At 39.4% G+C, this 24,500-nt stretch overlaps 1 protein-coding gene across 5 annotated transcripts in view; it reads left to right on the top strand.

Moving 5' to 3' along the window:
- THRAP3 (thyroid hormone receptor associated protein 3) overlaps positions 1 to 24,500 on the top strand; it is a 74,493-nt gene that overhangs the window by 9,299 nt on the left and 40,694 nt on the right. For 2 of the 5 annotated variants that reach the window (XM_022575241.3, XM_089895928.1), the window contains exon 2: positions 20,859 to 20,918. The exons of 1 other annotated variant lie outside the window; for it this stretch is intronic. The gene's annotated coding sequence lies outside the window, so the exon portion shown is untranslated. Of the gene's footprint in view, positions 1 to 20,858; positions 20,968 to 24,500 lie in introns of all 5 variants that reach the window. 2 more of the 5 variants (XM_022575239.3, XM_022575240.3) reach the window with 1 other exon arrangement.

The following is a 24,500-nucleotide window of genomic DNA, read 5'->3' as shown; positions in this document are numbered from 1 at the left end:
TACCATCATTTCTTTAATTTATACGTGCTTGGATAGAAAGATTTTGAGTGCCAGTTCTTAGCTGGAATAGTTCCCTTTCCTCTGATTTAATGTTGTTTGTCTCAAGTTAGATTTACTTTTATCAAATTAATATTGTGACCATATAATTTATCTTTTTGAACCAGGACACTATTGAGAGAGGGGATGCTATTAATATACTGGGACAGCAAGTGTAAACTGACTATCTTGAGCAAACCTGGATATAAGGTTAAATATTAAATAAATATTAAATAAGAACTAAAGAACTAAATATTAAAGAAGAACTTTTATAGATTGAGATTCTTTTCAAAGTAAATGCTTATTTAAGCACTTTACATGCATTATCTCATTTAATCCTGTATATTACAGGGTAAGTGAAGAGTTTCTTGTTTTACAAATGATAAAGTTGAGGCATAAGAGATCAGTTTAGGAAGAGATAAGATTTGAACCTAGGTCTGACTCTAAACTTCCACTCTTAGCAACTGCTATATTGCTCAGAGTAAGGGTCCAGGGAGTGGATTGACCAGTAAATGAGGAGAGTCCTCACATAACAGAACATCCCATTTTGTTATTGTCATGCTTATTAGATCCAGAGTTAAATTATTTAAATTTCGCTTCAAGAATAAATGGACTTGAATCTACCAGCCGACTGCAGAGGCTTTTTGATTCGCCTTGCTGCAAGTAGAATGACAGGAAGATGTATTTCAGAATCAATAATATTTGCCTAGCTTTTTTTTTGGCCGCTCAGCACGGCTTGTGGGATTTTAGTTCCCTGACCAAGGATTGAACCCGGGCCCTCAGCAGTGAGAGTGCAGAGTCCTAACCACTGGACCCCCAGGGAATTCCGTTGCCTAGCTTTTTTTTTTTTTGCGGTACGCGGGCCTCTCACTGTTGTGGCCTCTCCCATTGCGGAGCACAGGCTCCAGACACGCAGGCTCAGCGGCCATGGCCCACGGGCCCAGCCGCTTCGCGGCATGTGGGATCTTCCTGGACCGGGGCACGAACCCGTATCCCCTGCATCGGCAGGCGGACTCTCAACCACTGCGCCACCAGGGAAGCCCCCTTGTGCTGTTTTGACAGTTGAATGAACAGTGTTAGTTGAGCACTAGAAATTCTCAAATGTAATTGTTTTGAATGTCATTTGAGTTTACCCACTACAGTGAACCATCTCTTCAACAAATTGTTGGACTCTTGGTTCAGAAGCAGTGGATCCAAAATTCATTGAAAGAATGATACATAGAGTGTCATTTAACTATTGCAAATGCTTTCTCATATCATTTATTATCATTTTTTAATATTTTTGAAACATCTTCTCTTTGAGAGAAGGCAGCTTAATGAAAAAAATTTAACATGGTTAGCCCAAAGAGCAGCTTCCTGATAAAATCTGATACCTGCCCTGACCATTAACGTGTTGAGCTATTTTCATACATGAGCCATGAATGTAAATCAAAGGTTAACTGTTTAATTTTGAAATTGTCACCTAGCATTGCTGGGATTTTTAGGAAACTAAGATTTTATGTGCTGAGGGCTTCCCTGGTGGTGCAGTGGTCGAGAGCCCGCCTGCCGATGCAGGGGACACGGGTTCGTGCCCTGGTCCGGGAATATCCCACATGGCGCGGAGCGGCTGGGCCCGTGAGCCATGGCCGCTGAGCCTGTGCGTCTGGAGCCTGTGCTCCACAACAGGCGAGCCCACAGCAATGAGAGGCCCGCGTACCGCAAAAAAAAAAAAAAAAAAAAAAAATTTATGTGCTGGTCAAAAGTATACATAAGCTGTAACTTAAGTTCCAGATGTAATATGTATATATAATATTATAACAATGTGTTATTCCATCTGGAATCTTAACCTTTCCCTTCTCACCTGATCTTACTCTGGTAACTAATCCTAGAGCTGTGAACAAGAAATAGGAGGTGCTTTCTGAGGAGAGGATCTTTGGTTTCCTTGTTCTGTATTAAATATCATTGCAGAGCTGTAGGGATACAGGCTTTGTCTTCTGTATTGTTCATCCTCCTGCCTTTACTCCTTTTACTGTGTAGGAAAACATTGTTCAAATCAAAATTTTAAGTCCTGGATACACTTTTTGGATGCATTATGTGTACAAAACTCAGCCTTTCATATAGTAACTCATGAATAATCTAATTTTCTGTAGAAAATATTCACAACTTTTTCTTGACTATGTTTTTTGCGGCATGTGGGATCTTAGTTCCCTGATCAGGGATCAAACCCGTGCCCTTAGCATTGAGAGCACGGAGTCTTAAGCACTGGACCGCCAGGGAAGTCCCTTGACTGTATTTCTTGATACAAGTTATATAGCATTTGGTGTAATTTTTTTTTCTCCCTGAGTAGTCAGCACCTGAATTGGACCCAATGTGGAATTAAACAAAATGCTAGGGATTTAGCCGGATCTCTGCTTTGCATTGGACAGATATTTTAGTATCAGCTCAGTTTTTTTAAAGGTGATTCTGGAAATGGAAATATCTTTAAGGATTTAATTTGTTGTTCGGTGGTTATGTAAGCATGTTAGTGGGGAAAAAAGCCTTAATATAAGTATAAAATCTTGATTCATTACTGAAACAATTTGGGAAAATAAAATTCTCCTTGTTGAGCCTATCCACTGTTATCCTTTCCCTTCCAACTTCATATTTTTCGAACTGCCCTTTTAGAATACAGTGTGCTATGTGCTTTACATACATTAATTTGTTTAATCCTATGGTAATTTTATAAGATCAGTGTATCTATTTTTTTTTTTTTTGCTGTACGCGGGCCTCTCACTGTTGTGGCCTCTCACTGTTGTGGCCTCTCCCGTTGCAGAGCACAGGCTCCTGACACGCAGGCTCAGCGGCCATGGCTCACGGGCCCAGCCGCTCCGCGGCATGTGGGATCTTCCCGGACCGGGGTACGAACCCGTATCCCCTGCATCGGCAGGCGGACTCTCAACCACTGCGCCACCAGGGAAGCCCTGTATCTGTTTTTTGATATGAGAAACTTAGTAAGATTACACACCTTGTTCAAGCCTGCACAGTAGTGGAGTCAGGATTCTAATCCATGTCGGTCACATTTGCAGAATTCTTGCTCTTAATCACTCTGCCTGTATTCAACATATACTTTTTTTTCTTTCTTTTTTTTTAAGAAAGAATTATTTTATTTTTGGCTGTGCTGCACAACTTGCGGAATCTTAGTTCCCCAGCCATGGATGGAACCCGTGCCCCCTGCAGTGGAAGCACAGAGTCCTAACCAGTGGACTGCCAGGGAATTCCCCTCAACATACACTTTCATATGCTTGTCCTTCAATGTGGAGTTATTTCTTTGATTTAACCTTAAGAGCATTGCTTTATGAGTTCTATTTCAGTCTTTGGAAGTTGTTTGCAAAAGTTTAAATGTGTGTGGCCAAGAAGCTTATGACGTACGTGGGAATGCTTGTACTTTTCTGTCACTATTATAGAGAATTGTATTAATCCTTTTTTCCTCTAGAGAGGGACTGAGAAATGAAGTCTAAAGTGAGCACAACAACAGGTTCAGCATTGTACAGCATTTTTTTCATGGTTTTAAAGTATGCAATCTGAAGACATGTAGAAAGTACAAAGAATAATACTGTATAACTGGTGCCCATGTATTGACTATTTAAGAGATCAGTTTAATAAATTTAAGAAATAAAGCTTTACCACCATAGCTAAGTCTTCTAGAATTGTTCTCCCCTTCTCCCCCAACCTCTCTTCTAACTTGGTGTTTATGCATTTTTCTGTACTTCTATTAAAAATGTATGCTTTTGTAAACAAAATATACTATTTTTGTGTTTTTAAAACTTCATGTAAATTGTTCAATACCAACTGATACCAAGAAGTTCTTGTTTCTTTTTTATTTTTATTTTTTAGCGTTTTTCTCCTTTTTTTGTTGTTGCTTTTTTTTTTTTTTTAATGTTTATTTATTTATTTTTGGCTGCGTCGGATTTTCATTGCGGCTTGTGGGCTTCCCTTTAGTTGTGGTGTGCAGGCTCCGGGGTGTGTGGGCTCTGTAGCTGCGGCACGGGGGCTTAGTTTCCCACAGCATGTGGGATCCTAGTTCCCTGACCAGGGATTGAACCCTTGTCCCCTGCATTGGAAGGCAGATTCTTAACCACCGGACCACTAGGGAAGTCCCTAGCTCTTGATTCTTGATACCAAGAAGTTGTTTTTTGTAACTTCTTTTTCTGCTCAGGCTTCTGTTTGTGGGGTTCATTCATGGTATGTGTGTTCTTCATTTTCCCTGTTTTATAGTATTCATTGTATGAAAGTGCCAGTTTTTATTTATCCATTTTGTACTGTATCCTGTTTGTACTCAGGGAGTGCTGCCAAGAATATTCTTGTATATATTTTCTACTGACTTGAGATAATTTCTCTAGGGTTTATACCTAAAACTGGAATTTCTGGTTCACGGGATGTGCACATCTTTAACTGTCACATTATTCTCCAGAGGAATTATACCAGTTTATACTCCCAATATATGCATTTCTGTTGCTGTACATCTTAATGGCACATGATGTCGTTAGACTTTAAAATTTTTTGCCATTCTTGTGAGTATGAAATATTTTATTATAGTTTTAAGTTGTATTTCTCTGATTAGTAGTGAAAATGAATCTTTGCATGTGTGTATTAGCCATATAGGTTTTTTCTTTTTTTAATTGATCATCCCCTTAGCCCACTTTATTTTTAGCATTTATCATCCCTTGACATACAGTATATAGTTACTTGAGTGTATGTCTTGCTCCACCAACCACAAGATGAGAGACTTTCTCCTTTTGTCAGTGTTGTATCTCTAGTGCCAAGGACAGTGCCTGGCATACGTAAGTGTTCAATAAGTATTTAATAAGTTAATCTTTTTTTATGTGAATAATTGAGTTTTTTGCCTTTTTTATTGATTTGTAGAAGTTCTTTATATAGAGTCTGGATTTTAATCCTTTGTTTATGTGTATTGCAAATATACTCTCGTAGTATGTGGTTTTGTTTTGATTTTCTAAAGCATATAGACATATTTATCAATCTTTACGTCTATGGTTTATACTTATAACTTATTTCAGATCCTCTACCCGGAATTTGTACAAATATTCTCCTATATTTTCTTCTAAATGTTTTAAAGCTTTTCACATTTAATGTTTGTTTATATGCTTTTTTTTTTTTTTTTTTGTAAGTCCACTTGGAGTTTATTTTGTGTGATGTGAGGTAGGGGTCATTGGTGAGCAGTTACATTGCTTATAAATGTTTTGGAAATAAGATGCATTTTGTGAGAAACCCTGTATTTAGGAGTGGCTAGGTGGCCTTGGGATTTTGGCATTTTGTGGGAAGAAGAGGTTTGCATCCCTAAAGGTGTTTGTAAATTGATGTTGGGTTAACATCAGCAAATTTACAAAGCAGTTGCAAATTTATTTCTAGAATTAGCAGAACCAGAATATATGTGGACATTTTGGGTAGAGTTCCAAAATTGCTGGTAAGACTATTTCTTAATTTGTTTGAAAATAAGTTATTTGGCAGTACTCTGGGAAGTAGTTTTGATCTTTGTGTCAAACGTAGTAGCTTCTTCCAATTTGTAATTTAAAAAGGAAAAATAAGAAAGAAAAAAAATCTCTGAAGGTGAATGTACTTTAGTAGGTTCTCCAGCAAGACATGATCATATCCAAATTGGTTGCTGGAATAATGTCACAAATATTTGTAACAGATTATTTCGGCATCAAATTTAGTCTCTTTCCTGTTGCTTGTTTACAGATGAGATGAAATGTGACTCATTTAGAAGTTGGTTATCCTGGTCTGATGCTCTGGGTTAAATGGGTTAATCAAATTACTATTTTGGATAAATTTTTTTAGTGAAAGTAAGCAGTTGTGGAAGATAATACTCTGAATGTACCATCCAATTTTCCAACTCTGAAATTAAGTTTTTTGGGAATTCCCTGGTGGTCCAGTGGTTAGGACTTGGTGCTTTCACTGCTGTGGCCTAGGTTCAGTCCCTGGTCAGGGAACTAAGATCCGTAAGCCACACAGCACGGCCGAAAAATAAATAAAATAAAATTAAGAGTTTTTTTGTGGATTGAAATTTCATTTCAAATAGGCCTTTAGTGAATTAGATTTATTTATTTAGATTTACTTTTAGTTAGCATCTCCCTGTAGCTTCCAGTAGTGTAAATTTAAGGCAAATAATAGATAATTTAGGGAAGACATTTCATAAAGCACATTTAAAAATTTTTTTCCTGTTAGATAATTGGGAAGAAAAGTGAGAAATTAGAGCAGAGTGGATGACGTTTGTGGTTTAAGGTTCTTTAACAGGTAAAAGGTAGCATGATGATGTGGAAAGAACCGGGACACACTGAGAGCTAAGGGCCTTTAGCTCTAGTTTTGCCTCATCTTCTTGGGCAAATCTCTTCCTTTATCTGGGTTCAGGTTTCCTTCTGTGAAAAGTAGTTGTAGTTTAGATAATGATCTCTAAGAGTGCTTCCAGTTCTTAATGCTTTGTGACTCTAATTCTAGTGAGATTTGTCCATAACTCATATGCTTCTGGGTCAGATTGGAGTGGATCATGGTCTCTTAATCACACGACTCTCTGCTCTTTGATTAAAGCTAGCTGTAGACTGACTCAGGGCTGCACACCCTGTACATGGTCTGATGATAATGAACTTTCTCTTTATTCTCCTAGTGCTAGGAGAAATAACAAATAACTATTTACAAATAACTATTTCAGTGAGGTTTAGAAACAGAGGCATAAAAGTTATAAACGTAGGTGGGAAGTTGTATTAATACCAGGGTCTTGGCAGATAATGATAATACTGAGCAGAGATAAACTGCTCTGTTGTATTATAAGCACCTTAAAAGGGCACAGATTTTCTGATTCATCTTTGTGCTTTCCATAGTGCCCAGTGAAGGAAATTAACATTTATATTATTACTTGAGTCCTTGCTATATTACTGTGCACTGTACTATGAGATGTTTTCCTCATTTAATCGTTTCAGTAGCTTATGAGATAGTGTTGCCCTTATTTTATAGATCAGGAAACTGAGACTTAAAGGAGTCAAAATGCTTTAAACTAGTTGTTTTTTTTTTTTTTTTCGTGGTACGTGGGCCTCTCACTGTTGTGGCCTCTCCCGTTGCGGAGCACAGGCTCCGGACACGCAGGCTCAGCGGCCATGGCTCACGGGTCCAGCCGCTCCGCGGCACCCGTGTCCCCTGCATCGTCAGGTGGACTCTCAGCCACTGCGCCACGAGGGAACCCCTAAACTAGTTTTTATGTGACGCCAGAGTCTGTTCTCTTTATTGCCTCAGTATGCTGCCTAGCAAAGACATTATCCATTGGGTGCACTCAATGAATGTTAACTCAGTGAAATACTTGTGAAATGTTTTATGTTCATTGTTTTGGATCTTTTTTTTTTTTTAAAGTATTTATTTATTTAGGGCTGCGTTGGGTCTTAGTTGCAGCATGCGGATCTTTTGTTGTGGCGTGCGGGCTTCTCTCTAGTTGTGGCTTGTGGGCTCAGTAGTTGCAGTGGGCGGGCTTAGTTGTCCTGCAGCATGTGGGATCTTAGTTCCCCGACCAGGGATCCCCTGCATTGCAAGATGGATTCTTAACCACTGGACCACCAGGGAAGTCCCCCAACTAAGTATCTTACTAATAGGACATCCTTAAGGCAAGGCAACATGTGGTTGGCAGTTGTGTTCCAAGGTAAAAAATTAAACCTGAGAGGGGGACTGGAAGTTGAGGATAGGGAGGGTAGAAATTAGGAAGGAGACCTCTTTTCATTATGTAGTCTTATACAGTTTGAAATTTTTACTGTGCATGTATTACTAAAATGAAAAAACTAGGTAAAAATAATTAAATATTTTAAGTTTGCTAAGGCAAATGAAACAGTTTAAGTTAATATCTCAAGTTCTATGATTCTGTACATGTTTTTACCATTTTAAAAACTGTGTACATGTGCCACAATATGGCTGAACCTTGAAGACATGCTAGGTGACGTAAGTTAGATGTAAAAGGACAACACTGTATGATTCCACTTGCGTGAGATACCTAGATTAGTCAACTTCATGGAGACAAAGTAGAGTGGTGGTTGCGGTGGTGGGGGTGTTACTGTTTAACAGGTGCGTGGTTTGTCTTGGGGAGATGGAAGAGTTCTGGAGATGGATGGTGGTGATGGTTGCATACCAGTGGGAGTGGGCTGAATGCCACTGATATGCACTGTACGCCTAAAAATGGTTAAAATAGTGTATCTTGTGTTATGTATATTTTACCATAGTAAAAAATATATATATTATTTAGCTAGTATTTACTCATTTTGTTATTCAACACCGGGGAATCCAAAAAAAGGAGTTTGATCTGGTACTTGCCCTCAAGGAGCAAAATAGTCTAGTAATATTGCATGATTAGTATTTTTCAAGGAATAGAGGCTTAAGTTGTAAGGAAATGGTGATAGCTTATAAAAAGTTGTAATGTGATAAAATAAATTCTGGAAAAGTAGCTGTTAGGATTTCCTGACAGTCTTACATGCTGAATAGGCCAGAGGATTCAGATGAGAAGGTTATAATTTTGCCCTGAGGCACGTCTGCATAGCCTGAGAGCAAGATTTTAAAAATCACCTGTCTAGGTAGGAACTGTCAGGTACACAGATGGCATGTTGATGCGTCTCTCTCTCTTGTAAATTGAGAACCTGGGGCACAGAATCACGGTGTCATTTAGGGGTCAAGCTCATTCAGCCTGGAATGAAGTATAGGTTTGGGTTTGTTGCCAGAGTGTTCTGCTTCTTTAAGAGATTTGGAAGATGTAGTGTCTTATATTCTGAGTTTGCCATAAATCCAGACTCTGAATTATCAAGAGAGAGAACATAATTGTTTAATGACCTTGTGACTATCCACACCAGCTAGTTGAAGTCTTGTTGTCTTTTAACTCTGTCATTTTGACATTGGCCTGATTCATAATTATTATTATTGAGTACTAATGGTGTGCTAAGCACTTTCAGTAACTTTATGCATATTAATTTATTCAATTTTCATAACCCTTTGTAGTAAGAACCAGTTTTACAGGTAAAGAAACAGAGATAGTGAGATTTAATTAAGAAATTTATCACAGGTCTAAGTCAGTTGGTGGAGTGGGAATCAATCAAATCTAGGCAGTCTAGTTTTAGAGCATGTGTTCTTTTTTATTATTTATTGGTTAGTGCTTTGCAGATTGCTTTGGGATGATGGATTACTAATTTTATTTGCTTTACTGTAAGTTGCTGGGCATAAGTATTTAAAAATGACATTTTCTACTATTTGAGACCCTACAGTTTTGAGAATTACTGTTCATTAAGGGTTTATTCTTGTTTGGCCATTTGCACTAAATGACTTTGTTAGGCAAATTATGTAAATTGAATACAGTTTTTATAATACAGGTGTATTAGTGAGAAGAATGGGATTCTTTTGGGGGGATAACACTTCTTTTAATTGGGGTCCATAGCAATTGATGGCAAATGTTCATCTGTTAATGATGAAATTTGTAGTGAGATTTTACAAATGTCATCTTTTTAAAAATATTAATTTATTATTTTTGTCTGCGTTGGGTCTTCATTGCTGTGCGCAGGCTTCCTCTAGTTGTGGCAAGTGGGGGCTACTCTTCGTTGCGGTGCGCGGGCTTCTTCTCATTGCGGTGGCTTCTCTTGTTGCAGAACATGGGCTCTAGGCTTGCGGGCTTCAGTAGTTGAGGTGCGTGAGCTCAGTAGTTGTGGCAGATGGGCTTAGTTGCTCTGAGGCATGTGGGATCTATTCCGGACCAGGGCTCAAACCCTTGTCCCTGGCATTGGCAGGCGGATTCTTAACCACTGTGCCACCAGGGAAGTCCCCATATGTCATCTTTGAAGACGTTTTTTCACACAGGTCCTGCCAAATACTAATCTTAATCCATGAGCATATGATTTTAATTGAGCATATTTATCACTTGGAAGGCTTTATAGAATTCTGTTAGATTCTTTTCTCGATATTTGCTTTTTAGCCTGCCCTTACACTGCACATTAATCATTTCCAATTGATGATTAGATGGAAGTTCCTTAGTTGTGCTTAGATGGATTTTGAAATATGGAGATTTCCTTTGCACTTGCATTGAGGAAATATGGTAAAACTGTAGTTTGAGCTAAGAAAATATGTCTGCTTCAAATTTGTGTGGGACTGGAGATCTCATTGCTTGTTTTAACTTTCGACAGTACAGGAAATGAAAAAAGTAACAACATTACTTGTGATTCAAACAATGTATGTTCATTTAAATTTGCTGTAGTATGTTTCCCATAGAAGTGCTGTTTTGTCTTGTTAATTTTCAAATGGATTTATTAAGAGACGTTATTAAGTGTGCAGCAAAAGCTAATTTCCAAAGCCATAAAGTATTCAGTAATAGTGTTTAAGGGTGATTCGTCTTCAGAAAAATTTCAAATTCAGTCTTTTGGGTTTTTTTTAGAGTATTTATTTATTTAGGCTGTGCCGGGTCTTTGTTGCGGCGTGTGGGATCTTTAGTTGTGGCATGTGGACTCTTAGTTGTGGCATGCATACTCTTAGTTGCAGCATGCATGTGGGATCTAGTTCCCCGACCAGGGATTGAACCCGGACCCCCTGCATTGGGAAAATGGAGTCTTAACTGCTGGACCACCAGGGAAGTCCCTCAAATTCAGCCTTGAGCTTAAAAAAAAAAAAAAAAAATCACAATAAAATTTTATGGCTGCTAAGCCATTTAACTGCTGTTTAGTAGGCAAGTCAGGATTCACCTTCTGTTTCTGACAGAAATTCATAGAACTGATGAATCCATTACAGCAGTGGATTGAGAGCAAATGAAGGTCACTCTTGACAATACTGGATCAATAGCATGTGATAGATTTTTTTTGCAGAATACTTGCTGATGAACAGTACAGTGAATAAACCATTTGCTTGAAATACTTTACATTTTCACAGGCTTTGTAAATTTGTCCAACTAAGCCCTTTTTTCTCCACATGTTTTTACCACCATTATTTGTGCACATCTTAGCAGATTCAAGTTCAGATTGTATTGAATTATGTTCTCTCAACCTTTGTGAAAAGATTCTTGCCAGTGGTTGTTCCACACAGACTGTTTTGTTCATAGTGTTCAGTCACTTCAAACTCAGCGTTGACGTCACTAAACAACTGAGCAGTTTCAGTAATATCTGTTGAATCATCTAGAGCCATGGAACACCACTCACAATCATTTGCCTTTTTTTAAAAATAAATTTATTTTGAACAGTTTGATTTACAGACAGTCTCAGAAAATAGTACAGGGTGTTCCTATATATACCCCCATATCCATTTCACCTGTTAACGCCTTGCGTATAGTACGTTGGTCACAACTAACGTACCAATATTGGTACATTGGTATATTCTTTTTATATATATATATATATATATATATTTTTTTTTAACATCTTTATTGGGGTATAATTGCTTTACAGTGGTGTGTTAGTTTCTGCTTTATACCAAAGTGAATCAGTTATACATATACATATGTTCCCATATCTCTTCCCTCTTGTGTCTCCCTCCCTCCCACCCTCCCTATCCCATCCCTCCAGGCGGTCACAAAACATCGAGCTGATATCCCTGTGCCACGCGGCTGCTTCCCACTAGCTATCTACCTTACATTTGTTAGTGTATATATGCCCATGCCTCTCTCTCGCTTTGTCACAGCTCACCCTTCCCCCTCCCCATATCCTCAAGTCCGTTCTCCAGTAGGTCTGTGTCTTTATTCCTGTCTTACCCCTCGGTTCTTCATGACATTTTTTTTTTCTTAAATTCTATATATATGTGTTAGCATACGGTATTTGTCTTTCTCTTTCTGACTTACTTCACTCTGTGTGACAGGCTCTAGGTCTGTCCACCTCATTACAAATAGCTCAATTTCGTTTCTTTTTATGGCTGAGTAATATTCCATTGTATATATGTGCCACATCTTCTTTATCCATTCATCTGATGATGGGCTCTTAGGTTGTTTCCATCTCTGGGCTATTGTAAATAGAGCTGCAATGAACATTTTGGTACATGACTCTTTTTGAATTTTGGTTTTCTCAGGGTATATGCCCAGTAGTGGGATTGCTGGGTCATATGGTAGTTCTATTTGTAGTTTTTTAAGGAATCTCCATACTGTGCTCCATAGTGGCTGAACCAATTCACATTCCCACCAGCAGTGCAAGAGTGTTCCCTTTTCTCCACACCCTCTCCAGCATTTATTGTTTGTAGATTTTTTGATGATGGCCATTCTGACTGGTGTGAGATGATGTCTCATTGTAGTTTTGATTTGCATTTCTCTAATGATTAATGATGTTGAGCATTCTTTCATGTGTTTGTTGGCAGTCTGTATATCTTCTTTGGAGAAATGTCTGTTTAGGTCTTCTGCCCATTTTTGGATTGGATTGTTTGTCTTTTTGTTATTGAGCTGCATGAGCTGTTTGTAAATTTTGGAGATTAATCCTTTGTCAGTTGCTTCATTTGCAAATATTTTCTCCCATTCTGAGGGTTGTCTTTTGGTCTTGTTTATGGTTTCCTTTGCTGTGCAAAAGCTTTGAAGTTTCATTAGGTCCCAATTGTTTATTTTTGTTTTTATTTCCATTTCTCTAGGAGGTGGGTCAAAAAGGATCTTGCTGTGATTTATGTCATAGAGTGTTCTGCCTATGTTTTCCTCTAAGAGTTTGATAGTTTCTGGCCTTACATTTAGGTCTTTAATCCATTTTGAGCTTATTTTTGTGTATGGTGTTAGGGAGTGATCTAATCTCATACTTTTACATGTACCTGTCCAGTTTTCCCAGCACCACTTATTGAAGAGGCTGTCCTTTCTCCACCGTACATTCCTGTCTCCTTTATCAAAGATAAGGTGACCATATGTGCATGGGTTTATCTCTGGGCTTTCTATCCTGTTCCATTGATCTATCTTTCTGTTTTTGTGCCAGTACCATACTGTCTTGATTACTGTAGCTTTGTAGTATAGTCTGAAGTCAGGGAGCCTGATTCCTCCAGCTCCGTTTTTCGTTCTCAAGATTGCTTTGGCTATTCGGGGTATTTTGTGTTTCCATAGAAATTGTGAAATTTTTTTTTCTAGTTCTGTGAAAAATGCCAGTGGTAGTTTGATAGGGATTGCATTGAATCTATAGATTGCTTTGGGTAGTAGAGTCATTTTCACAATGTTGATTCTTCCAATCCAAGAACATGGTATATCTCTCCATCTATTTGTATCATCTTTAATTTGATCAGTGTCTTATAATTTTCTGCATTCAGGTCTTTTGTCTCCTTAGGTAGGTTTATTCCTAGATATTTTATTCTTTTTGTTGCAATGGTAAATAGGAGTGTTTTCTTGATTTCACTTTCAGATTTTTCATCGTTAGTGTATAGGAATGCCAGAGATTTCTGTGCATTAATTTTGTATCCTGCTACTTTACCAAATTCATTGATTAGCTCTAGTAGTTTTCTGGTAGCATCTTTAGGATTCTCTATGTATACTATCATGTCATCTGCAAACAGTGACAGCTTTACTACTTCTTTTCCGATTTGGATTCCTTTTATTTGGTATATTCTTACTAACTAAAATTCATACTTTATTCAGATTTCCTTAGGCTTTTTTTTTTTTTTTTTTTGAGGTACGCAGGCCTCTCACTGTCGTGGCCTCTCCTGTTGCGGAGCGCAGGCTCAGCAGCCATGGCTCATGGGCCCAGCCGCTCTGCGGCATGTGGGATCCCCTGGACCGTGGCATGAACCGGTGTCCCCTGCATCGGCAGGCGGACTCTCAATCACTGTGCCACCAGGGAAGCCCTTTTTTTTTTTTTTTTTAATTTTTAATTAAAAAAATTTTTTTGGCTGTACAGTGAGGCATGTGGGATCTTTAGTTCCCTGACCAGGGATCGAACCCATGCTCCCTGCAGTGGAAGCACAGAGTCTGAACCACTGGACCACCAGGGGAAGTCCCCAGATTTCCTTAGTTTTTACCTAATGTCCTTTTTCTGTTCCAGGATCTCATCTAGGATATACATTAAGTTGTTGTGTCTCCTTAGGCTTCTCTTGGCTGTGACAATTTCTCACACTTATTTTTGGGGACCTTGACAGTTTTGAGGAGTACTGGTTAGCTGTATTGTAGAATGTCCCTCAATTGGGATTTGTCTAATATTTTTCTAATGATTTATACTAGTGTTATGGATTTGGGGGAGAAAGAACACAGAGGTGAAGTGCCATGTCGTATCAAGGAATACATGTGATCAGTGTGACTTCTTGTTTAGCTGTGATTATCTGGCTAGGTTTCTCCAAAAAATTACTCCCTCCCCTCCCTGCCACAGTGTGTACTCTTTGGAAGAAAATCGCTAAGCATACCCACGTCCACTTAAGGAGTGGAGAGTTATAGTCCACCTCCTTGAGGGTGGCGTATATACATAAATTATTTGTAATTCTTCTGCCTGGGAGTTTGGTCTTTTCTCATCCATTTATTTATTTATTCAGTCACTTATTTATATCAATATGGACTCATGGTTATTTTTGTTATAATCCAGTACTTTATTTTGTTCTTTTTTTTTTTTGCGGTACTCGGGCCTCTCACTGTTGTGGCCTCTGCCATTGCGGAGCACAGGCTCCGGACGCGTAGGCTCAGCGGCCATGGCTCACGGGCCCAGCCGCTCTGCTGCATGTGGGATCTTCCCGGATCGGGGCGTGAACCCGTGTCCCCTGCATCGGCAGGCGGATTCTCAACCACTGCGCCACCAGGGAAGCCCTGTTCTAATTTTTTGATTTTTACTATTGAGAGCTCTTTCAGTTGGACGGGAGTGTCCTTTTGACATACCCCCTTTATTGTGTGTGGTGGTGTTTTTTGTTGTTGTTGTTTAGCACTTCCTCACTTTCTGGCACTATAAGATACTCCCAAGCTCATACTGTGAATCCCCTCCCCCAGCCCTAGATTCAGCCATTTCTCGAAGGGGCCCTGGTTTCTTTTATTGGAGAATGGTATTAGAAATCAAGATCTGGGTGCTAGGTGTGCACATTGCTACTGGAGGGTTATTCCTTCCACATCTTCTCAGCTGACAAAGCAAGGAAATACATCTGTATACTAACATATATTCCATATACTTATAGAAATATCTAAGTATTTCTTATTTCTACATATCTTCATTTGTATCTGTATTAAGCTGGACATGAATTACTGATATCTCCAACTCTAATCCAGTACTTCACTGATCATTCTAGTCTCTTCCTTTTTTATCTATAATCTCCCTCTCCCAACAGTGAGAAACTTGGCTCTCACCATTTGCCATCCATTTACTCATTAGTTCCAGTATACATGTAGTTTAGTGGTTTCAGGATTGTTAACCTGTACCCTTTAACAGCTTTACAACTAGAAAACTTTAACAAGTAGAACACAGTGGTTATATGCAGTTCCTTTTGCTTTTTATCTTCTCATTTCACTTATTTCCATAGTTAACTTAGGTTAGCACCCTTCCTCTCCACCTGCCCTATTGTTTAATTGACTACTTACATTGCTCCCATTGTCCTCAACCCTTCAAATCAAAAGGCAAATAGTCTTAAACAAGTTCATTTTCTCGAGACACATTTTTTAGGCTCTTGCAGTCAAACATAATTTAATTAACTCACTATAGATAAACGACTTCCCTCCTTATGCTAACAGATACAACACTCAGAAACTTACTTTGGTTGTAGCCTTATTTTTATTTTGTTTTTATGAAGGTTTTCTGTTGTGATAAGATACTCTGTTTTAAATTTTTAAAAAATTTCCAGCAGTTGTGAGTTGTGAGTTGGGAATATTGTGTGAGTGCTTAGTTTGGTAATGTCGACACATACTGTGTTCTTGGCATAGCTATGGTGTCTTTTCATAGTAAACACAATGTGTTGCCATCTAATTGGATTAAAAAAAAGCACCCACGCTCCATGTGTGATATGACAGAATACATGGTACTTGAAATGCTTTTTATTTTTATTTATTTATTTATTTTTAAGATTTATTTATTTATTTTTGGCTGTTTTGGGTCTTAGTTGCTGCACGTGGGCTTTCTCTAGTTGCAGCAGGCGGGGGCTACTCTGTTGCGGCGCGGGGGCTTCTCATTGCAGTGGCTTCTCTTGTTGTGGAGCACGGGCTTCAGTAGTTGTGGCTCACGGGCTCAGTAATTGTGGCTCGCGGGCTCTAGAGCGCAGGCTCAGTAGTTGTGGCACACAGGCTTAGTTGCTCTGCGTCATGTGGGATCTTCCTGGACCAGGGCTCAAACCCGTTTCCCCCGCATTGGCAGGCGGATTCTTAACCACTGCGCCACCAGGGAAGTCCTTGAAATGCTTTTTAGTTACAATTGCTTCACCACAATTTGTAGCAGCGCAAAGGGGTGAGACCACTGCTTTTAGTCACTTTTGCAACTACTCTGCTGTTGTAGTGTGAAAGCAGTTATCTATAAACAAATGAACCTGGCTGTGTTCCAGTAAAACTTCATGGATACTGAAATTGGAATTTCATAGAATTTTCACATGTCATGAAGTACTTTTTTTTTTTTTTTTTTTTTTTGCGGTACGTGGGCCTCTCACTATTGTGGCCTCTCCTGTTGCGGAGCACAGGCTCCGGACGCGCAGGCTCAGCGGCCATGGCTCACCGGCCCAGCCGTTCCGTGGCATGTGGGATCCTCCTGGACCGGGGCACGAACCCGTGTCCCCTGCATCGGCAGACGGACTCTCAACCACTGCGCCACCAGGGAAGCCCATGAAATACTTTTGATATTTTTCTACCATTAAAAAAAAATGTAGAAATTTGGGAATTCCCTGATGATCCGGTGGTTAGGACTCCGCACTTCCACTGCAGGGGCGCCTGGGTTTGATCCCTGGTCGGGGAACTGAGATCCTGCAAACTGAGCGGGCAGCCAAAAAAAAAAAAAAAAAAAAAAGATAACAGTAGAAACTATTCTTAACTCATAGGTGGTACAAAAACAGGTTGGGCTATGTGACATCATTTGCTCACCCCCCCAAGCGAAGAAGGCCCTGTATACTGGACACATTTGGAAGTATCTGTCTTCCTCTCCAAAACCATTCATAGTAATTTCACCAGTCTTAGATTCAGTATTGGTCCCTGGTTCATACCAGGGAAGCTGCTTGGAGCAAGACATTGCACAGTTTTCTGTGGTAAAACACTAAAGGTTTATTTGCCTAGCTGTCATAATCTTATCAATTCCTAGTATTTTTTTCAATGGGGAGTGGATAAGATTAAATTTTGTTATTGGCTACTTTGGGTTAACGTGAATAGAAGACACAGTCCTCTTTTGTTCCTATTTATTTATACATTCATTATCGGGTCTTTGTTGCTGCCTGCGGGCTTTTCTCTAGTTGTGGGGCTTGTTGCAGTGCGAGGACTTCTCATTGCGGTGGCTTCTCTTGTTGCGGAGCACGGGCTCTAGGCATGCGGGCTTCAGTAGTTGTGGCTCACGGGCTCTAGAGCACAGGCTCAGTAGTTGTGGTGTGTGGGCTTTGTTGCTCCGCAGCATGTGGGATCTTCCAGACCAGGGCTCGAACCCATGTACCCTGCATTGGAAGGCGGATTCCTAACCACTGTGCCACCAGGGAAGCCCTTTTGTTCACTTTTATTCAACTTGATTTTGAAAGTAGACACATTAGTCCTTAAGTATTGTAGAAGCATCATGTGCCTTGTGGTCTTTTTCTTTTCTTGGCTGTGCAGTGCAGCATGCGGGATCTTAGTTCCCCGACCAGGGATTGAACCTGCGTCCCCTGCACTGGAAGGCGGATTCTTAACAGCTGGACCTCCAGGGAAGTCCCTGCATGGTGGTTTAAAGGATTAGCTTTAACCTCAGGTTCATAGGAGCAGACAAGGTCATCTTTGTGCTTCCTTATCTTCTGTATTTCTCAATAAAAGATTATCAGGGGTGCTTGAGGTGAGATACGAAAAAACATTTCAAATCTTTAACTGTAGGAAGTAAAAATGCTTTAACTGTAGGAAGTAAAAACTTAGAATGTTAGTGCTCACTGTTTGGATTTAGGAACTATGTTGTTACGTAAGGTATAGTGTATGGAACATGGGGGCATCCTGAGCTGCACTCTAGTCTAAGCCACTGCCGTCCTTTTCCTGGATAATTGTAGGCAATATCTAACAATTTCTTCTGCTCTTGCCCTGTTAAGGTCTGTTCTTCACTCAGCAGCCAAGATCCTTTTAGAACGTGATTCTGGTCCTTACTCCTTTGCTCAAAACAGTGCTGTGGCTGCCTACATAACCTGTAGGAAAGCCAAAGTCCTTACGATGGCTTGCAAGGCCCTTTCCATTCACCCATGTCTCTGACCTGATCTTCCAGCTGTTCCCTGGAAACTGTTGGCATTGCAGCCACTCTGTTTTTCTGTCTTCCTCAGATGCACCAGGCATGTTCCCTCCGCAGGGTCTTTGCACTTGCTCTTTCCTCTGTTTGGTCCCTTTTGCCTTCAGATAAAGTACAGCATGCTGTTTCTGTTAATCTTTGCCTTCTCTGGCCACAGTACATAAAAGAGTAACTCTTATTCCTCATGTGCTCCCATCTGCCCCTTAGAATGTAAGCTCCAGGAGTGAAGAGATATTTTAAAAATTTATTTATTTTTGCCTGTGTTGGGTGTTCGTTGCTGTGCGCCAGCTTTCTCTAGTTGCGGTGAGCGGGGGCTACTCTTCGTTGTGGTGCGCTGGCTTCTCATCGAGGTGGCTTCTCTTCTCTCATTGTAGAGCACAGGCTCTAGGCGTGTGGGCTTCAGTAGTTGTGGCACGCACGCTCAGTAGGTGTGGCTCGCGGGCTTAGTTGTTCCAAGGCATGTGGGACCTTCCCGGACCAGGGATGAAACCCATATCTCCTGCATTGGCAGGCAGATTCTTAACCACTGGGCCACCAGGGAAGTCCCTGAGGAAATTTTTAATTGCTGAATCTCTGTTGCCTAAAATAGTGCCTGGCAATGTAGTAGGTACTTAATAAATTTTTTGTTGAAGCAAGTGGACAGTTAAAATGGAAATTGTGTAGAAGGGAAAAAAGATACATTGTTGGTAGTGCTGTGGTGTCCTTGCTAATATACTCTGACGAAAGGCAGGTCGGGAGAATGAGGCTGAAAAGCACGCCTATCACTGTCCCGATGACTCAAGCAGGACAAGTTTGGGGGTGCATAAAAATTGGTGGCAGGCGACTTAGGGCTTCAGGTGTCTCCTTGCTGTCATAGAATAACTAAGAGCCAGAGCCTCAGATTTGCTTCTCCACCCATTGCAACAATGGAAAATTGAAGATTTGTTGCGATGAGAAAATTCTTGCCAGTGTCAAAGAGGTTAATTAATAGGGAAGAAACATGATGGGGTAGAAAAAGGAAGATTGTGTGTGTGTGTGTTTGTTAACTGGCTAGAATTTTAAAGGTGGATGTATTGGAATAGTTCTTTAATCAGAGCATTGTAGAGTAAGCGGTTCCCAGTTTTGTAGCAGTCATCGGGGGTTCCCTCAAGCTGACCGGTGTCATGAGCCCCTGTGCCTCTGCAGTTAGAAACAGGGAAAGTTTCGGTTGATGAAACCTAGGATGAATTCCCAGAATGACTTGCAAGAATATATGCAAAAGTATTGTGAAAGAATGAGTTTTTGTAAGTGCTGTAGTTTTGCTATTTATCAACTAAGAGAATATATACCAACATTGTCATTAATTTGCCAAATGGTCTGACTGAATAGTAATTTCATCTGGATAAGTCTTAGTTTTAACAGTAGGTTTTTGTTGCCTCTTTGTAATGTTAATTACCTGATAACCTTTGGTATATAGGTCAAGAGTTTATTGCTTGTGTGTTCAGTTTATTCAGTGGACACATATCAGTGTATATAGAGTTTGCAGCCTTGTGAGGTAAGTTGACATATTAACAGACATAATGATATGCGTGTAAGGAGAACCATGTCAAGGGTAACAGAGAAGCAATACTTAACCCAGCCTGGGTGAGCCAGGGACAGCTTGCTGGGGAAGGAGGGCCTCGTAAGAATGAGTAGGAGTTTGCTGAGAGGGGAGTTGAGGGCTCCCCACTACTGAGAGATTATAGCTTAAGGAAGTGCATTCTCTTCTCTCCTGGCTAAATAGGCAAGGATTCAGCTATGTGCAAACCACAGGTTCAGAGAAAGCTAAGGTGGGTATCCTTGATTGAGTCAATGAATAAGTGAAAAAAGAGAAGATTAATGTCAAGACTGCACTTTCAGATTATGTAATTCTTAGGTGCCTTCCTACTTTACAGTATTATGAATGAACGAAAAAACTTTAATCTAGGAGTGAGGACGTTAATTACATACTGAGCTTGCTGATCTTGGAACTTTGTTTTCCTGTTTGTTTGGGATAATACTACATTGCTTTGCTATATGGCCATGTTAGTAGTATTTGGATGTGGGAATATTTGAACAACTGGATCTGAAGGGTTTTTTTGTGCTTTGAGGGATGAGTGTGGGGAGTTAGTTTAACTTGAAATGTATTTGTTAAATTTAGTTCAGCATACTTGAAAGTTTTTTGTTTCAAGCATCTGATTCTTCTGAAGTTATTCTCCAGGTTGAATTATGGAGTTTGCAAATTAAACTTGTATAATGCAAACCATAGCACCTGAAATATTGCCAGTGAAAGTATCAGGTTACAAGAGGAAGGTTTTAGCTTTCCATACTTTCCAACCTTACTATAGGAGGTTGGGTGGATGAAAATGAGTATGAGAGACCCTCAGGCCAGTATACTTTGGGAGAGAATCCTGTGTTCACTTGGAGTTAAGTTGAGGGCTAGAGGAGAGTTTCTGCTTATAGATTCCAAGCATCTGTATTTCAAGATGTGATCTGCAAGGTTTGGGTAGCTATTTTATCACTGCTTATTTCTTCTCATTCCAGAGTTGTATCCTGACTTTGTAAATTGGAGAAGCCAGCGTGGCACTGCCAGTATTCTTTGAGGTAGTGTCTGTTTGGGGTCTGGTGCAAGTCGAATCATTGTTCAAATAAGGTAAATGCATGGTGGTAAAAGGAACTAATAATAACTTCGTTGGCTTACAGAGCCAGTCTTATGTTGTTTATGCAGAAGATTCCTTAATAGAAGTTCTGGGTTCTTATTAAACAATATTTATCTTTCAGTTTAAAAAACTGAAATAGGCTGATAAAGTAGCCGCTCTCCTCTCTGATTCCATCCCAAGTTGTAGAATCAGCAGTTACTTTCTTATTTTAACTAACTTCTGAGTTTTTAAATAACATATGTTTATTCACTTGGACATACTGAAAAAGATCAGCCATAAACTTGACACATATACAGTCACTGTTAATAGTTCGGTGAACAGTCCCTTGTCATGCATATGTTACTCTGATATGTGTGTATATAATCAAAATTGGAGTTGTGTTTTTTGTCACTTGGTTCTTGTTAACAAGAAAAGTTTTCTCTGTTTGCATTTTTAAATGACTCATGGCATTTCATCATTGGATGTACCATATAATTTATCTAACTAGTTCCTTTTTGGTAAACATTTTAGGCTTTTCTCTCATTTTTCCGTGTGTTAGGTAACTGTGTGATGGACATGAGTAAATTTATGCATACAGTTGATGTCCCCCCATAGTACAGTTTCTTCTCAAATTTTAAAAAACATTTTATATATTTATTTAAACCTTTTTTGTTTTACTTTTTATTAATACATGTACAAAAACCCTATACGTAGTCATGTCAGACCATCAGCTCCACAGGGCTTTTTATGAAAAACAGTCCCTCCTGCCCCTTTTTCAGTCCCTAGAAGCAGTCATTTCCAACTCTTTACTGTTTCTTTTGGTATTACCTCTAAAATAATAAGCTTATTTTGCTACTTATAGATTTTTCAGTTTTGGGTATTATCTGTTAACTTTCTACTTTGGATAGTGGTAGAATTCTCTGACCACCTCACATGTCCACATTTATTGTCACTCTGGTTGTAATTGAATTTTGGTTAGAGCAGTATTCACTGTTAACAATATTAAGGTTATGTATAGCTTGTTCACAGACAAATGTCGTATGGTATGGTTAATTTTTTTTTTCTGTACAACTTTTTGTTTTCTCTGTTGTTAATAATTATCTTTTTCTGGTCTGCTTTGTTTAGTTTCTATGTTCTTATCAGTAATTTCTTTCTAAACTCTACCCATAAGTGTAAATTCTTCCTCAATACTTTAAGCATTTTGGTTATATTATAAATTTTATCTTAGAGATTTTTTTAAAAAATATTTATTTATTTATTTGGTTGCACCTGGTCTTGTGGCATGCGGGCTCCTTAGTTGCGGCTTGAGGGCTCCTTTTAGTTGTGGCTCACCAGCTCCTTAGTTGTGGCATGTGAACACTTAGTTGCGGCATGCATGTGGGATCTAGTTCCCCGACCAGGGATTGAACCCAGGCCCCTTGCATTGGGAGCGCAGGGTCCTAACCACTGCACCACCAGGGAAGTCCCCTTAGAGATATTTTCTAATCTGCTTCATTCTGAACATGTGCTCTAGGCAGCTGGGATGTTGTTATCACATCATCATCATCCTGATGATTTTTCCTACCTTTTTTTGGTTTTGTTAATGGTAAGAAGAAGGAATCTAACATTTTGTATTAAGTCATTAATCAGTTGTCCCAACTATTCACTAATACTCAGTGTTTTTATTATTGTTGCCTTATTTCATCTTTAAATACTTAGTGATAACAAGCGCTTCTTCTCTCTCCAGACTCAGCAAGCAAAATATAATTGATATTTCCATACTTCTTATTTTTCACCATGTGGAACTATGACAGTTCTTCAAGAGACTTAAGTATTGGAAACTAGAAAACAAACACTAGAAGGACATGTACATAGGAAGCCAGTTGCATAATTTAAAAAATAAGTATACTGGATTTTCCCCTCTAAGATCCTTTGTCTTTTAAAGCTGCTTTTGATATTTTTGATTAATTCAGTCAGTAGACGCTTGAGTGCTTGTTACTGTGCCTGTTCTCTGTTGCTAGGGATAACTGGCAGTGAGCAAGACAAACAGGACCCCCATTCTTTTTTTTTTTTTTTTTTTTTTTTGCTGTACGTTGTTGTGGCCTCTCCCGTTGTGCAGCACAGGCTCCGGACGCGCAGGCCCAGTGGCCATGGCTCACAGGCCCAGCCGCTCCGTGGCGTATGGGATCCTCCCGGACCGGGGCACGAACCCGCGTACCCTGCATCGGCAGGCGGACTCTCAACCACTGCGCCACCAGGGAAGCCCCAGGACCCCCATTCTTGAGGAGCTTACATTCTAGTTTGGGAAGGCAAATACGATAGTTTCAGATTTCCTAAGTGTAGGAAAGAAATTTGACTACAAGATAACAGTGAGGTGTCGTTAGGTAGAATGCCAAGGAGTACCTTTTCGAGTTAGGTGACAAGCTGAGATCTGAAGGATGAGAAAGGAGCCAGCCATGCTTTAGACTGCAGAAGGGTGTTTGTTCATGTAGTGAGAACTGCAAGTATAAAGGTGCTGAGACTATAAATGCTTTTAAGTGTTCAAGGAACAGAAAGAAGGCCTTTGTGACTCCGGTAGAGTGATTGATTCGGGAGAGAGTGGTTTGAGATGATGTTGGAAAAGTAGGCAGGAGTCAGATCATTTAGAATGTTGAAATTATGGCAGGCTGGAGCTTTCATATATAAATCTGATGAATTCAGTTTTGTTCCTTTAAAAACAAACAAACAAATACAAGATGTTACAGAAAAGAATCAGACCTATTTGTCTATGTAGTTAATATTGCTATTCCTTATGAGCCAGAGAGGGGAGTTGCACTGATCATATGTATCTGAACTGAGTTCTGGTTCAGTGTCTGGATCTATCTGCGCTTGGGGTAGTTGAGTGGTCTCTAAATTTAGATAGCTTTGAATAGTGCCTTAATGAATTCGTTTTAGATTTAGAAGCAAAAGGTTGGGTTCTTGATTTCTTTTGTAGACTCAGGTGACTGGTAAGGTCCAGAATGATAGCAGATCTTGAAATTATTTTTGGTTTCTTATGTAGAGTTGTGTGCGTATTTAAGACATCTCTTTTTTTTCCCCTTATCTGGTTAAGTGTAGATATAAATGGAAAGACATCAGGTGGTTATCTCAACAGGAAAGTCTTAGTGGATGAAGACTAGAAACTGCAAAAGTAAATGATGAACTTAAAAGTGACTAATATTGGATAAGGTTCAGAACTTGAGCATTTGAAAAGACATAATCATTGTTGTCCTTTAGGACAGTGCTATCCAAGAGAAGTCCAGTGTGAGCCACATGTCATTTCAAATTTCCTAGCATCCACATTAAGAAAATAAATAAAAAGAAGCAGATGAAATTTATTTTAATGTAATTTAATATATCCAACACATTCTTATTTCAACGTGTAATTAATATTAAAAATCCTTAATGAAGTATTTTACATTCTGAGTTTTGTACTAAGTCTTTGAAATCCTGTATTTTATACCTACAGCTCATCCCAGTTCAGGCCAGCCACATTTCAGGTGCATGGTAGCTACATGTGTATGGGACACTGCAGCTCTTAGGGTTCATA

Source organism: Delphinapterus leucas, chromosome 1, assembly GCF_059928025.1.
Source record: "Delphinapterus leucas isolate spDelLeu-1000000601 "Yukka" chromosome 1, BTC_Dleu_Yukka2, whole genome shotgun sequence".
NCBI lineage: Eukaryota > Metazoa > Chordata > Mammalia > Artiodactyla > Monodontidae > Delphinapterus > Delphinapterus leucas.
This window is presented reverse-complemented; position numbering and strand designations above follow the sequence as displayed.